Source organism: Monodelphis domestica, chromosome 3 (assembly GCF_027887165.1).
Source record: "Monodelphis domestica isolate mMonDom1 chromosome 3, mMonDom1.pri, whole genome shotgun sequence".
In the NCBI taxonomy this organism is placed as follows: domain Eukaryota; kingdom Metazoa; phylum Chordata; class Mammalia; order Didelphimorphia; family Didelphidae; genus Monodelphis; species Monodelphis domestica.
In genome coordinates, this window is record NC_077229.1 from 228,015,618 (window position 1) to 228,032,768 (window position 17,151).

At 34.8% G+C, this 17,151-nt stretch overlaps 1 long non-coding RNA gene across 2 annotated transcripts in view; it reads right to left on the reverse strand.

Moving 5' to 3' along the window:
• Positions 1 to 16,858, reverse strand: part of LOC103094075 (uncharacterized) — a 36,692-nt gene extending 19,834 nt beyond the window's left edge. The window contains exons 1-2 of one of the 2 annotated variants that reach the window (XR_001628930.2): positions 16,671 to 16,858; positions 7,873 to 8,010 (exon numbers count right to left, since the gene is read on the reverse strand). This is a non-coding gene — a long non-coding RNA (uncharacterized LOC103094075). Of the gene's footprint in view, positions 1 to 7,872; positions 8,011 to 16,523 lie in introns of both variants that reach the window. The other variant, XR_464955.3, reaches the window with a different exon arrangement.
• Positions 16,859 to 17,151: the final 293 nt, after the last annotated feature.

The following is a 17,151-nucleotide window of genomic DNA, read 5'->3' on the forward strand; positions in this document are numbered from 1 at the left end:
TGTTTATTATTTTTAGGAACGACCCTTCTATTCCTATACTTTCCGGTGTTTTTAATAGGAATGGGAGTTGTATTTTATCAAAGGCTTTTTCTGTGTCTATTGAGATAATCATGTGGTTCTTGTTGGTTTGCTTGCTGATGTGGTCAATTATGTGGATGGTTTTCCTAATATTTAACCAGCCCTGTATCCCTGGTATAAATCCTACTTGATCATGGTGAATGACTCTTCTGATCACTTGCTGGAGTCTTTTTGCTAGTATCCTATTTAAGATTTTTGCATCTATATTCATTAGGGAGATTGGTCTATAGTTTTCTTTCTCTGTTTTTGACCTGTCTGGTTTTGAAATCAGTACCATGTTTGTGTCATAAAAGGAGTTTGGTTGAACTCGCTCTCTGCTTATTATGTCAAATAGTTTGTATAGTATTGGGATTAACTGTTCTCTGAATGTTTGATAGAATTCACTGGTGAATCCATCAGGCCCTGGGGATTTTTTCTTAGGAAGTTCTTTGATGGCCTGCCGGATTTCATTTTCTGATATGGGATTATTTAAGAATTCTATTTTTTCTTCTGTTAGTCTAGGCAGTTTGTATTTTTGAATATATTCATCCATATCCCCTAAATTGGTGTATTTATTGCCATATAACTGGGCAAAGTAATTTTTAATGATTGCCTTAATTTCCTCTTCATCGGAGGTGATGTCCCCCTTTTCATCTTTGATGCTTTTAATTTGCTTTTCTTCCTTCCTTTTTTTAATTAGATTGACCAGTACTTTGTCTATTTTGTTTGTTTTTTCCAAAGTACCAGCTTCTAGTCTTATTTATTAAATCAATAGTTCTATCACTTTCGATTTTATTAATTTCTTCTTTAATTTTTAGGATTTCTAGTTTGGTTTTCTGCTGGGGTTTTTTAATTCGGTCGCTTTCGAGTTTTTTTATTTGCATTTCCAATTGATTGATCTCTGCTCTCCCTAGTTTGTTAATATATGCACTCAGGGATATGAATTTACCTCTAATTACCGCTTTGGCTGCATCCCAAAAGGTTTGAAAGGATGTCTCGCCATTGTCATTTTCCTCGATGAAATTATTAATTGTTTCTATGATTTCTTCTCTAACTAAATGATTTTGGAGTATCATATTGTTTAATTTCCAATTAGTTTTTGATTTGGTTTTCCATGTACCTTTACTGATCATTATTTTTATTGCCTTATGGTCTGAAAAGGCTGCATTTATTATTTCTGCTTTTCTGCATTTGTGTGCCATGTTTCTGTGACCTAATATATGGTCAATCTTTGTGAATGTGCCATGTGGTACTGAGGTGTATTCCTTTTTATCCCTATTTATTTTTCTCCATGTGTCTATTAATTCTATTTTTTCTAAGATTTCATTCACCTCTTTTACCTATTTCTTGTTTATTTTTTGGTTTGATTTATCTAAATTTGATAATGGTTGGTTCAAGTCTCCCACTAATATGGTTTTACTGTCTATTTCTTCCTTCAATTCTCCTAGTTCTCCATTAGAAATTTGGGTGCTATATTATTTGGTACATACATGTTGATTAGTGATATTTCCTCATTATCTAAAGTCCCTTTTAACAAAATATAATTACCTTCCCTATCCCTTTTGATCAGGTCAATTTTTGCTTTGGCTTTATCAGATATCATGATTACCACTCCTGCCTTCTTTCTGTCAGTTGAGGCCCAGAAGGTCTTACTCCATCCTTTAATTCTGACCTTGTGGGTGTCAACCCGCCTCCTGTGTGTTTCTTGAAGACAACATATGGTAGGGTTTTGGATTCTAATCCATTCTGCTATTCGTCTACGTTTTATGGGTGAGTTCATCCCATTCACGTTCAAAGTTATGACTGTCACTTGTGGACTCCCTGGCATTTTGGTATCCTTCCCTAATTCTAACCTTTCTTCTTTAGCTCTACCTTTTAGTCCAGTGATTTACTTTAAATCAGTCCCCCTTGTACTTCCCTTTCTACCCCCCTCCCTTCTTATTCCCTCCCTTATTTTCCCCTGTAGTCTTTTTAAAATTTCCCCCCACCCTCTCCCTCCCTTGTACTGCTTCCCTCCCCACCAGCCTGTTTTTTACCCTTCTACTCCCCTATAGGGCGCAAATCTATTCTCTTCCTCAATGGATTGGATTGTTCTTCCCTCTTTGGGTCAGTTTCAAAGTACGTAAGAGTTGAGTATTCCCTATCTCCAACCTCTTTACCCTTCCAGTGTATCTGTGTTCTCCCCCCTCCAGCCATGAGCTTCTTTGTGACATATAAATTTACCTCCATTTGTTTCTTTTCCCATTTCTTTTAGTCATAACCTCTTTTCTTTTTTTAGCTTTAGTCATGTATATATATATACATATATATACATACACATGTATATGTATTTATGCATGCATATATCTATATACCTATTTATGTCTTGTCCTTTCATCCTATACAGTTTGTCACTGTTCCCTCTGAGTGTAGTTCTTCTAGCTTCTCAGGTGATAGCAACAGTTTTTAAGAGTTGCCAATGACCTCTTTTCTTATAGGGATACATATCATTTTAACTTATTGAGTCTCTTAAAAAAATTTTGTTGTTGTTGTTGTTGTTTTTTCCCCTCTTTTTTAATTACCTTTTGATGATTCTCTTGAGTTCTGTGGTTAGACTTCAAATTTTCTGTTCAGGTCTGGTCTTTTATTTATGAATGCTTGGAACTCTTCTGTTGTGTAAATGACCATACTTTCCCCCTGTAAGAATATAGTCAGTTTTGATGGGTATTTTATTCTTGGCTGTAGACCTAGTTCCCTTGCTTTCTAGAATATCGTATTCCATGCCTTTCGGTCCTTCATGTGGATGCAGCCAGATCCTGTGTTATTCTCACTGTGTTTCCATGTTTTCTGAATGGCTTCTTCTTGGCAGCTTGTAATATCTGTTCTTTCATCTGATTGTCTTTGAATTTGGCTATAACATTTCTTGGTGTTGTCAGTTGGGGATTAAATACAGGGGGTGATCTGTGGATTCTTTCAATCTCCACTTTCCCCTCTTGTTCTAGGATCTCTGGACAGTTTTCCTGGATCATTTCCTCTAGTATTATGTCCAGGTTTTTTCTTTTGTCGTGGTCTTCTGGTAGTCTAATTATCCTTAAATTGTCTCTTCTTGAATGTTTTTCTAAATCATCTGTTTTGTGAATGAGATGCTTCACAATTCCCTCAATTTTTTCATTCTTTTTGTTTTGTTTTATAGTTTCCTGCTGCCTTGTGAGGTCACTTGATTCTAGTTGTTTTACTTTGGTTCTTAAAGATTGGATTTCATCTCTGGCTTTTTGGTTGTCTTTTTCCTTCTGGTCTGAGTTTCTTTGAAGATCGTCTTTCATCTCCTTTGCCTCGTCTTTCATCTCCTTTACCACATCTTTCATCTCCTTTGCCTCATTTTCCAGCTGGATGATTTTAGCTTTCAGGACACTATTTTCTTGTTTTAGTTCAGGTGCCTCTGTTTCCAGATGACTTATCTTAATTTTTAAGTTCTTTTTCCAATTGTCTTCAGCCTCTCTTAATTGTGTTTTGAGTTCTTCCACAGCCTGTATCCAATTTGCTGGGATTTCTGGTTTATCGTTTGCTGATCTCTCCCCCTCTGTTTCATTTGCTGAGTAGTAGCTGTCTATTGTAGTTTCTTTCTTCTGATTCTGTTGTTTGTTCAAATTCACCCCTTCTTTACTCCCCGTATTTGTCTGTGCTCTTGTTCCTCTCATTTTTTTTGTTTTTTGGGGACTTCTATCTATCTCCCCTCTTGGAGCTTTAACAGAAGATCTCTTGGTGTAATCTCTGGGGGAGGATTGTTGGGGGTTTGAGTTTTCCTGTCCTCTGGAGGCTTTTGATTGGCTTAAAGTCCAGTAGTCAATGAGGATGGATGGGGAGCCTGGGCTTCCCTGTGTTCTGGAGAATTTTGATGGGATTGAGTTCAGGTTAGTTGGGCTGGGTTTACTCTGGGTTTTAAACTTCCTGGACGGCTGGAGCAGATATGGAGGATCTCTAAAGCTCTGGCCAGGCTGCCAGGTCTATGCTCCTTCTAGGCTGCCATCTTGACTTGGCCTCTAGGTTTCTGTTTTTTTCAGAAGACCCTGCTCTCTAAAGGGGGAGGGGTCCTGGCTTGCCTGGGCTCTGAGGGTTCCTGATGGGATTAGGTTCACTTGGTTTGGGCCAAATGAGCCCTGAAGCAAAAAACCTCCTCCTCCACAATCAGTGTTGAATGCCTGGAGACTGGCCTGGGTTGTTTTCAAGGTAAGCCCTTCACTAGCCCTGAGGTTTTTGTTCTTTCAGAAGCTCTGAGGGCTCCTGATGGGATTAGGTTCAGGTGGTGTGGGCAGAGTGATCTCGGAGCCAAAAAAAGGAAGAAGAAAAAAAACAACCTCCTCCTCCACAGTCTGTGTTGAATGCCCAGAAACTGGCCCGGGTTACCTTCAAAGTAAGCCCTTCGGAGCAACCCCTTTGCCAGCCCTGAGTTTTCTGTCCTTTCAGTAGCTCTGAGGGCTCCTGATGGGATTGGGTTCAGCTGGTGCCCTAAAGCTGGGACCTCCCTTGATATTCAGATAGAAGGACCCAGCCAGGGGGCTCCAGGCTTCCCCCTTCTCTCTATGTTTCCCTGCCATCTGTGTTGGGCGCCCCAGAGACTGGCTCAGGTTGCTTTCAAGGTGAGTCCTCAGAGCCCTGAGGTTCCCGCTGCTGCCGTGCGCTCAGCACTCTGGGTTGCAGGGAATGGGTCCTGGGACCTTCCTTCTGCCTACCCCTTAGATCCGAGTGATCTAGGGTTCTGACTTTTGGGGTGTGGTACCTTTTGATCCAGGTCCAGGAGGAGGGTTCCCCAGGTCTATCCTGTTGTTCAGCTTGAATTTCGGTGTCCTAGGAACACTCTGTTTACGATCCGTAAGGAAGGGTTTCCAAGGTCTGAACTTTCGCTGCTTCTATGCCGCCATCTTGACCAGAAGTCTAAAGTGAATATTTCAAGGAGAAAACAATTCTACTGATATAATATAGGGCATTCTGACAGTGACTTTTTACTTTTGTGACAATGACACTGTACTTTATGACTTGTATAAACATTAATAAAGCATCCAGAGGAAATGCAAAAGAAAAAGTCAGTAAATCATCCAGATGTTTGATTTATTCAGTGCAAGACATCTGGATGTCCCTAAATAGCCAGCTGAACCCTTAAATATATTCTCACTTTTATCCAGATGTTTTGGCATTCTCTAGATATAACCTACATATTTCAGAAAAACTAATTAAAATATATCACTAATACAAACATTAGCATGACTGGGATGCTCATTTTTATGAAGTGCTTCGATACTGGGCAATTCAATTGAAAAATATCACTCTTTTTATTATAGTTCAGAAGGAGTTATGACTATACCGGTTGATATTTTAAAGAGAGGCATAGGGTGTAATTGCTATAAATTTATCAATATCTATATTTTCTAAAATAGTTGTTGAATTCATGTGTAGAATTATTTCAAATAGATTGGGGTGATGTAAAAGTATTGGATTTAAAATTGTAACTTGAATATTCAGCAAAAGGAATTTTTGCAGAAAGTATATATTATAATTTATATTTTTTCTAAATAAATTTATATAATTATTGGTAAATGTCCTTCTTAAATATTTTAGAAAGAGAAATTATTTATTGATTAGACTTATATAATTTAATATAAATATGTTATAAAATGAATTATTTTTATTGGAGAGAGAAATACATTAACAAAATTCCTAGAAAAACATTTTTAAAATTTCAATCAATATAGAAAATGTCACATCCATTAACAAATTAATCTGATATACTTCTTTTAAAATTTGTTTGCATTAATATTTGTACCAAATACCTAGGAATGAATTTTTTCAAGACCTTCCTAAATAAATCTTGTATAAATATGTACATAAATCACATATGGAAATATATGTATATTTCTATGAAAATAATAATCGACTTATATTCTATCATGTACATTTACTTTCAAATGCAGTAAAATATTGTATAGGGAAGATATCAATATATGTTTTGTTTCATTTTTATGTGGCTAAATATGTTTATACATTTAATTCATAGACTAAATAGAAAACTGATAATTTCTTATGGCAATAAATCATGAAAATTAAAAAAATCAAAATTTCTGTAAACTGAGATTGGGAAATTATTAACAATTCTTTCTGAATTGCACCTGAGATAATATATGATAATACATTAAGATAATCTTAATCATCATAATAGCAGACATACTGTTAAAAGTTCTTGGTATATTAAAATAGTAAAACATTCAGAGCAATTAAAATGAATGCTTTACCAAAGCAGCAATCAAATTAATTAGATTGTACATTTTCTGTAAATGCCATATGAAGTGAAAGCAAAGCAAAATGACTTTCTGTGTACCTAAGTAATGTTTCCACATATATATTCTCATTTATTGGAGAAAACAGACTTTGCAGGTAAGAAGATCGAGGTTCCATTCATTCATCCTTCTGATACATCCTTTTTATGTGATCACAGGCAAATTATTTAATCTCTTTTTGATCTAGGCAAACCTCATCATGTATAGACTGTTATTTGCATGTCATCACCATTAAAATGTAAGGTCTTTGAGTTCAAGGGCTCAATTTTCCTCTCTTTTTGTCCTGAGCTCTTAGAATAGTGTCTGAAATATAGAAAATGCTTAATAAATGTTTGTTGACTGACTGACTTTAATGAATGAGGAAGTTTTTCTAAGAGTTCTCTGAATGACATCCTAGTTGTCATCCTTATCCTTATTCCTTAAAAGTTAGAATTTGTGTAATCTTTTGGGAAAAGAGAAGATTTATGATATTTTGTGTGGCAGTCAAATTTTGAGCTATAGCACTGAAACCATTTTGATGAAGATAATAATGATCCTCTTTGAAACATTTTATTTTTATTTATTCACATAAAGCACTGCTGTATCTGGATTAAGTAACTTTTGGTGTGAAATTCAAATATTTCTAGCAATATGTTTCAAGTCTTTTATTTCCTTATATTTACCTTAGAGAGAACTTACTGATTGTTATGCAAAACACTACTATAATTATACCTTCCAATTATTTGAATAAGGTCAATTTGAAGAATAAACAAACATCCACCTTACCCCCTCCTTCCATTTACATATTGAATGACATTTTTCTGATTTCCAGAAATTGCCAATAATTTGTATTTAAATAAAATGCCTTTTTAATGATTGTCAATAGCTTTTTAAAAATATCTGATCAAGTAACATATATATGCATATATATGCAGAGGGAACTATGCTTACAAATATAGGTATGTGGATATTATGTGTATTTTTATCAGGACACTAAAATCAGGCAAATTATTGACTGATAAGAGACCAGTAACTTTGTAAATGCCATGGCCAATGTAATAAATGTTAATCATGTGAAATGAGGCAATTTACCCCCCTTAAGATGAACGGATGGTATCTAAATAGTCCTCTCTTTCAAATATAAAAGGTCTTCCAATCTGAACAGACAAAGCTATTCTAGTAGTTCTATTTGTTTAAGAAAATAGGTCTAAATTGATGAAACTAATCATTTTATTCTAACTGCTCTTTTTAAAGACAATTGCTGATTGCATGCCCCTTTTGTAGCTGTAGCTGAGCCCGCGATGGTACAAAATAACCATCTTGCCAGTTGTCACAACTATTTGCTCATTCTTTAATTAAACATAATATAGAAAACAGTATAATTCACATCTAATTAGAAATCAACTTCTTTAGTCTGTGAACTCTTTCCAAAACTGGCTTCAAGGATCATTGTTCAGTGATTAAGATACTTATCAAGGTTACTTGTGCTTACCTGCATCATTTTCATATCTAAAAATACTACACTTACCTCATTTATTTTTTAGCAATTCTTTCAAGCTGCATTGCATTCTGTTAGAATAGGTAATGACTGTGATGGTTAGTGGGGAAAACTGTTACCATTGTCGCTGATTTCATTAGGATGAGTCTGATCAAGAGTGTGAGTCTTCTGAATAGATCCAATAAGAAAAGTAAAAAAGAAAATAATCACATAGGAAGCACAAAACAAATAGCATTAAATGTTTTATAATCTTGTTATATGAAGATATGACAATGATATTCAAATACATGGATTACACTGCAATCATTATATTATAGTAATTATTTTTACTTAGTAAAAGTTTTTCTGGTCTTTGTCAAGTGTTACATATGTATGTTGTTCCTCAAATATCCATGTGAGGTAAAATCTAAAAAACATAATCATGAGGGGGAGGCCAAACCATGCAGTTATCCCTTTGTTACTCTTGTTCCATATCCTCAAGCCATATTTGATTTCACTCATCTCTGGCTCTTAATAGTTGGGTCAATCATAGTCACCCCCATGATGCTCCACATTCTCTTCATCATTTTGCCATCACAAACCCCCAACAGCACATGTTGCCTTCCTTTATTACCTTCCTTATATAATTAGCTTGTGTCCAGGCATATTTCATGAAAACTCAAATCTTGAACCTTTAATCAGGCTCATTCTTGAGGTTCAATGACTAGCCTAATAATTTTCTTCCCATTGAATGTCTCTCTGTCTCTGTCTCTTTCTCTGTCTCATTTTCTGTCTCCGTCTCTCTGCCTCCCCCCTCCAGTGTGTATATATATATATATAATATATATATTTATTTGCATATACATGTGTATATATAAATGTATATGTATGCTTATATGTGTATATAAATATAAATATATAGTTTCTTCATTTCTATTCATTAAATGTTTGTATGTGTGTTTGTGTGTAAATAGAATATAGAGTTAGAAGGCTGTTATTGTAATATATATATATATATATATATATATATATATATCCTTGACTTCTTTCTCTCATCCCTTATATCTAAGCTCTTGCCAAGTTCTATCAATTTCAACTTTGCAAGATCTAATATGACCCTTTTTCTATCCTCTGAAACTATCATATATTCACATTCATACCTTGATTACCGATATATCTGCCTGCCTCAAGTTTTTCCCCTTCTTAGTCTGTCCCCCATTTAGTCACCAAAGAGATTTTCCTAAATCTCAGGTTCAATCATGTCACCCCTCTACTCAATAAAAATGTTACTCCTTTTGCCACTAGGAAAAAACTCTTTATGATCTAGTACCTTCTTAACTTGATATTCTTTTTACACTTCACTCTCCACACACATACTCTCAATCCAATGACTTTGGTTTCTTTGATCTTCCACAAAAAAAGACACTCCATTTCTAGATAATTTTTCTTACTGTTCCCCATGTCTAGAATGGTTTTCCTCATCATCTTCACTTAATACTGGCTTCCCTGTATTGCTTTGTCTCAGCTAAATTCCTTTCTTCTAATGTTAAGATAGCAGCAATATCTCAGATTATATACTATAGCCAGATTCATTTTATATGAGAAACACATGACGGGTTCAATATTAGGAAAACTATACGTATTACTGACCATATCAATGACAAAAGCAAAAGCAATCATATGATCGTATCAAAAGATGTGGAAAATGTTTTGAAGATATACAATAATTATTGCTCTTAAAACATTACAAACATAGGGATTAATGGAACCTTTCTTAAACTGATAACTAGTATCTATTTAAAACCATGAGCAAGCATTACCTATAATGAGGATAAACTACAATCCTCAGTAAGATCGCGGGTGAAGCAAGGATGTCCATTATTACCACAATTATTCAATATTGTTCTAGAAATGCTAACTATAGCAATAAAACAACAAGAAGAAATTGAGGGATTAAGAATAGGCAATGAGGAAACAAAATTGTCACTCTCTGGATTTGATAAAATGTTATACTTAGAGAAACCTAGAAAATCAACTAATATACTAGCTAAAATAATTAACAACTTTAGTAAAGTTGAGGGATATAAAATAATTCCACAGGAAAATCAGAATTTATACACATGCATATTAATGAAAAATCTCAGTAGGAAGAACTAAAAGGAGAAATTCCATCTAGAATATTTGCAGACAATCTAATATATGTGGGGTTCTACCTGCAGTGACAAAGATAGGAATTACATGAACACAACTATAAAACATTTCTCATACAAATATAGATTTAAGTAATTGGAGAAATATTAATTGCTCTTTAGTAGGCTGAGTTAATAAGACAAAAATTATATTACTACCAAATTTACTTATTCATTGACATATAAATGGAACTACCAAAATATATTTTATAGCTCTAGAAAATGTAATAAAATTCATTTGGAAGAACAAAACATCAAGGCTGTCAAGAAAATCAATGGGAAAAAATATGAAGGGAAAATAGCCTAGTATTATCTAAGTTCAAACTAAGTTACAAATTATTAAACTTTAAAAAATTGGCAATTGATAAGAAAAAAGGCGACTTACCACTGGATTAGGTTAAGTATATTATATACAGAAGCAAATACACAGTAGCCTAGTGTTTGGTAAACCTGAAGATCCAAGCGATTAAAGGAAAAACTCACTATTATACAAAAATTTCTGGGAAAACTGCAAAGTAATCTGATACATTAATATCCAGGATGAGATATTTTTATTTGGCATGTTAGAAGGTCCAACTATAGTCCACCAGGGAATGATAATAATGGTTAATGTCTATATGATGCTTATATATTTCTAGTAGAATGACATGTTGATTTCTCTATGACTCCAGAACTGCAAAGTTGGGTTGAAGGTGGAGAGAGGGTTTCTGAAATGGAAAAGTTTAATCAAAGAGAAATCTCTTTTCATAGTGATAAGATGGCTGATCAGTAAGTGGTGTTTCTCTAAAGTAAAAAGAATATGAATATTCAGAAGAGGGATAGTAGCATAATAATATTCTCAGGAGGTCCAAGAAAGGAAACTGAGTGAAATCAAATATTCTAGAGGAGAGGTGATATTGTGAACTATCACTGTAAGGAAAGAGACAGGGAATTAATGAGTAACAAAGCAATACTTAGTATTTAGTGGGACTAGCTGAGTTTTTGCAAAGCATATTCAATGATTCCATAGCTCATTGTGACTAAAATCAGCTTGAATGAGACTTTCCCCAGAAAAGCAGTACTAGATCAAGGGAAATTGGACCCACTGTGATAACTTTAGGTGTAGGATTAACAGGACAATAACAGCAGAATGTAAGTTAAATTGGTGGTCTTAGGACAATAGCTTTGGAAACATTAGCTGTCTGCAAAGTCAAGCCTGGGAAAAGAGTCAAGGAAGTCTGGGAAATTATGTAGTAATTGAAGATCTAGAGGCCATAATAGGGGCAAATCATAGCTTTCCTATGAGGAAGGAAGTCAGATAAGTGGAAAAAGATGAATCTGCTATTAGTAATTATAATGTAAAGAATTTTGGAGGTAGTAGGGAGGTGTAAGGTATGGTTATTCTTCTAGTGGGAGCAATGATAAAGATTATAGAAGTCATTGGCACTGAAGAAGGTTATAATGCTGAAAATGACTATCAATGTAGATTCTGAAATCCTTTAGCATGATTGTAAAGAACGAGGTAGAAAGGAAAACACATAATATCACATGCTCCAGTTACTGAAATTGTTGAAGAAAGTGAGAATAACCTAAAGGTTGGTAGTACTACCAGTCATATTAATGGTAATAGTTAATATTTGAAAAGTGTTTTCAGTTTTGAAAGTGTTATGTTTTTTACACAGTTGATACTTACAATAATAAGAACATGGTTATCTCTGGGAAAAGACAATTTTCTATGTGGGCAAAGAGGTAAAAATAGCTTTCACAAAAAATAAATAGGGTGTGAAGTGGCATAACAGAAGGGAATTGGAAAACTATTTAATAATATAGAGCTGATCTGAAGAGAAACAAAGCTGGTCAGGATGAGGAGAAAACAGGGAGGGTAAAATATGATGGATGGATAGCTGTGGGGATAGAATTTTAAACAGTTTTAATGTTCTAATTAGTGTGTTCACAAAGTGGAATGCTAACCTGGTGAGATGCCCACCTCAATCGACTCCACTGGTGGACTAAGCCCTTTGTTGATTAAAGCAAGCCCAAGTAGTATGGATTTAAGAGGGAAGAAGTTCTGGAATCTTGCCCTCTTTGATTTGCTCCCTAGATGGATTGGGTCTTCTCTGATTGCTATAAGCACTATCTAGTCTGTGATGAAGGCAAATGGACTTTTTCTCATTACATTTTGTGGGAGATGGCTTGCCCTGGGTTTCTTCAGTGTACTAACAATATCTGGGACAGATACAAAATACTATTAGAGAAAAATTATACAATGTGAAGCTAACTTATATTCCTTTTTTTCACTCAACACTCAAAGGGTCACACTCTATCTGCCCATGAAGCAGGGCAGATTCTATAAAAATAAGTCCATTAAACTGAGTAGCCAAGATCTGGTAGATAAAGAAATGAAGTTGAATGCTCAGCAATCCTTACATCCTTTTTTGGAGAATGTACAAAAAGAGAGGTACCAAACCATGTAATGATGGCATAAATTCTCACGTGATATGATTACCTAATTAATTTTTGTTGCTTTGTATTGATATATACACATATATCAATTGTTAGATATTAAATAAAATCACATTAAACATTTTATATTGAACTCTGATCCAAAATTTTCCTATGAACTAACAAATCCTCATGACCTCTTTCAACCTACCTCAGCTACCAACAGAGATGGTCATACTCTTGACCTGTCCATGATACCAAATGCTCATGAAGTCAAAAATTCCCATAGCTGATCACAATCTATTGCCATGACTTGTTCCTCTACCTTAAAATACTAATACTTATTCTTTGTTTTTATCATAAACTAATCTCTAGTCTCTTGACACCACTTTTTTCCCAGGTCATCAGGCATATACTGGCAATACTATCCTCACCTCCCTAACTTGACTCTTTGGTGAACCAGCTTCACTGGACACTCATTTTCTCATGAGTTTATTATGCTATTTTGTGGTCATTGATCTTAGCCTACAAAGTCTCGGGTTTAGTCTATGCCCACCATGCACAGAATTATCTTCTACACATTTACTTCTGAATAATACTGTAAAAAATCTTGAAACTGTGCTGATCAGATCCACTACAAATCTATGTTACATAATTCAATTAGGTCCTCACTGATTAGGGGAAATTATTTTATACTTCTTTAATTGACTTGTTAAAATACTCACCTCAGAAGCTGAGCCAAATATTTTTATCCCTCCTCCTACCTACCATAGCTATTCCTCTCTCCATCCTCTAAGGTCAGATTTCACTAAAAAATAAGATCATGTCTTTTGAGACTCTTTTTGTCAAGTCAATTGTTCGTGACAGTTCTCTAAAATAAAGGTGTCCTTCCTGGGAGCTCTAAGGGCTCCCCTTTTGACCCCTGTTTTCTGTAACAGCACCATGCTCCGCAAGTGTAGGTGTGCCTGTCAGTAGGTTAAGTCCTTGTCTGGGTGTCCAATGTATGTCAAAGGAAAACTCCATGGGTCAGTCAGAGAAGTTGGGGAAAACAATCTCTCGATGAATTTAGATGCTGAGAATAAGTAAAGCAATGTTTATCAGTTCAATGCAAAATTTTATTGAAATTAATAAAGAAGAGGGGAAATGGAAGAGAGGAATAAAGGACCCAACTTATAACTCAAGTATATAAACTAAAATATAGGATAACTTTTGAAACAACAGCACTAAATTTGGGGAGTAGAGAGACATTGGTCTGTTCAGCAGGAAATGTCATTCTCCATCAGGAAGGTGTGCTCCTGTTGGAGAAGAGAATGTACTGCATTCAGAAGGAAGAAGGTAGTGCTCCAGAATGGAGGCATACTCCAAAGTGCTTTTCTGAAGGTAAAGTTTTTATACTGTAATTTTGGAACTTGTAGAAAGAATGACCTATTAGGGGTCATGGCAAAGTATTATTTAGGCAGAATTGTTATAAGGAAGATAAAACAAATTGGTGGTCGATAAAATATAATTTGGATGACATAGTTGTACCAAGATAATTGCAAAAGGGGTGATATAATTAAATAAAATTGTTTCAGGAATGTATATATAAAAGATTGAAATGAGATATTCAATGAAAGCTAAATGCAAGAAATTGACTTTTGAAGCTATACTAAATACAAAATTAACTTAAAATAAAAGGTTGGACCCTTGCTTATGTTGACATATCAATTGATATGTCAATAGATAATAGAAATGAAGCAGACAATATATTTCCCTTGAATTTACTTTTTATGTAGAACCTTTAGCCATGGAATGCTTTGTATTATTTTTATGAACTCTTCAAAAACTGACCTTTAAAAGTCTTGGATATATGTCAGATTATGTATGGCATTTCTTTCCCATTGTCTTTCTGTTTTCTCTACTAAGGAGAATGATCTAATAACTAGAATGTATAGGACAAAAATTGGTTAACAGGGGATTGAAACCCAAGATAAATGAGAAGATATTAAGAGTACCTAGCAACCCACACTGAGTTCATGAAGCCTAGCCTTGATTAACTATGTCTCTGTATCCTGAAAGAACTGAGGGTTCTAATTGCTGAACCATGGTCAGTGATCTTTGAAGAATTGTGGAATAAGGGAAAGGTGACAAAGGACTTAAAAAAAAGCAATTGCTGTCTTGATTTTTAAAAGGGAGAATAAGGCAGACTTTTTTTTTTCAAACCCTTGGCCTTCAGAAAATTCTACCAGAAATTATAAAAAGACAAACTGTGAAACAAACATATGTTTCATAAACAAACTATTTTGATAACAAGGGTTTATCAGAAAACTATGAGATAATACAAGTTTGATGATTAATTAAAAACAAATCATGAACAATAAAACTATTTTCTTTTTATGATAGGAATATTAGGTGGACCACACTAGAAAATTTAGTGGATGTACAATACCTTAATTTCAGTAAAGATTTAATGAAACCCCTCCAAATATATTTGTGGTTAAGAAGAGATGTGAGCTAAAAGATAGCTTAATTAGGCAATATCTGAACTATGTTAACAACAAACTGCAAAGTCAGTGATTAATGAATTGATGTTGATTTGGAAAGAGATTGATAGCGAAGGAACAAAGAGATCTGTCTATGTTCCTAAAGTGTTCCTGAATTTCATTCTGCATTTTACCAATGATTGGAGTGAAAGAAATAATAACTAAATTTCCAGGAAAAAGAAAAGAAAACAAAACAAAACAATACATTTATGGACAGAAGTGGCAGTATTGTATAGTGATGAGGACCCCATATTTGGAAATAAAGGTCCTAGGTTTGATTCTGAGTTCTGATACTTGAGCAGACAATTTAATCCTTTGGTCTAATTTTCCACAAATGAAGGGGTTGTACTAACTAGTCCTTATTTTCTCTTTTGGTTTTTAAATTTGTGGTATAAATAAGCCAGATTCTGTGGAAAGAATCAAATAATTAAATTTTTGTGAAATAGAAAACCCACAGACTCCATATAGACAATTTAGGTAAATAAAGTCAAAAAGCCAAATTTCTCCAAGTCAAGGAAGTAAATTAGATTTTATTGGAAGAGGGCCAAGTCCTTCAATAAAAGCATTCCTTTGCATGTATTACATTGTCGGGCCAGGCAAGAGATAACACCCAGAGGCTGAGACCTGGTTTATATAACAAAATGAATATTTCCATACAAGGTTGATGACATATCACAAGACATAACATCAAATAGACCTTATTTAGAAACAGTTATGCAATTACAAAGCTGATTGGTTAGTTCATTTCGGAAATCCCATATTAGTCTAAAGGTCATGTCAAATGACCATTACTTTTCTCTCATCTGATCTAGGAGAAGGGTGGCTATTTTCAAACAGGGAAGGATGCATGATATTTGCGCCATGTTGGGACATGAGATTCAGATAGTCAACATCTAATGATAAAGGAAGTACAAACTTAGAGAGGGATTAGATATCCCTTCAAAAGCAGTCTTTATGCTTTAGTTAGAAATCCTTATAAAAATCATGAATTCTACTGAATGTATTAAGATTATAATGGATTTATACTAATCGCTTTAGAATCACAATACTGATTATCTTAAACCTATCACTATCACTAAAATCACTAAGGGGGTAAGGGTCTTTTTTCTGACAAAATGTAAAAATTTATTTTATAAATATTATTTTTTTAATTTTTTAAAAATAGTTACATCTGTCTTAGAATCAGTTCCAAGTGTTTTGTTCCCCCCCCCCCCCAAGACAGAATATCAGTAAGGGCTAAGCATGGGAGTTAAGTGACATGCTCAGGATCACACAACTTGAAGTATCTGAAGTGTATTCAAGGAAAAATGGCAAAAAGCAGGGTAAAAAAAAAAGCAAAAAAAAAAACCCTGAAAGGTAATGAAAATGGACCCAAGAGAAGCAGATGCAACAGTCATGAACCAGCAGGGGAAGATAATTCCATGGAATTCCAAAGAAGATTCAAAGGAGAAAAAACTGTTGGCCAGAAGTAGGTCTGGTCACTCTCTCACTTCTCTCACTGACTCACTCTCTCACCAGAGACTGACCAGAGTTAGGGAGCAGAGTTGGTTTTCCATATATCTTTTCCTACCTGGCTGTTGCTGAAGAAAAGTGTTTCTGCTTTGTTATTGAAGATCATCCTGAATCACCATTTAACCCTTGAAAGACAGTTTGATCTCCCATCAAATATAGCTATAGAAAAGATAGGGGTAGGGTCTCCCCAGTCCCTCTGTCCTACCTTTTCCCCTTTTATCTTTCTTTCCCAAGAAATAAATTAGCCATTTAGTATACCAAAGACTGTCTCTGAAGTTTGTAATAGGAGGGAAGATTTTCAAAGTTCATACATCAGAAAGTTGGGAGGGGTTGACACCATCTTGGTAAGGTCCAGACTCCATTAAGCTTAGTGGGAAAGGAGGAAGTGGCTACACATTAATCAGCCCCTTCCAGCAGCTGGTTTCCTGTTCCTAGCATTTTGAGGCCCCCTCTGTCAATTCCACTATTACAGAGGCTACATTTGAGCCCAGGATACCCTGCCTCTAGACTTGACTCTCTATCCATTAAGCCACTTAGCTGCCCCAAAGTATTGCTTTTGATAAATATAAATACAAAGTGGCTTTTTTTTTCTAAGCAGATTCTTAGAAATTTAGAATTCCCCAGCTGAGAAAGCTCCCAAGATGAAGAGAACTTAGCCAAGGAGAGGATGGGGGAAATCTTATATT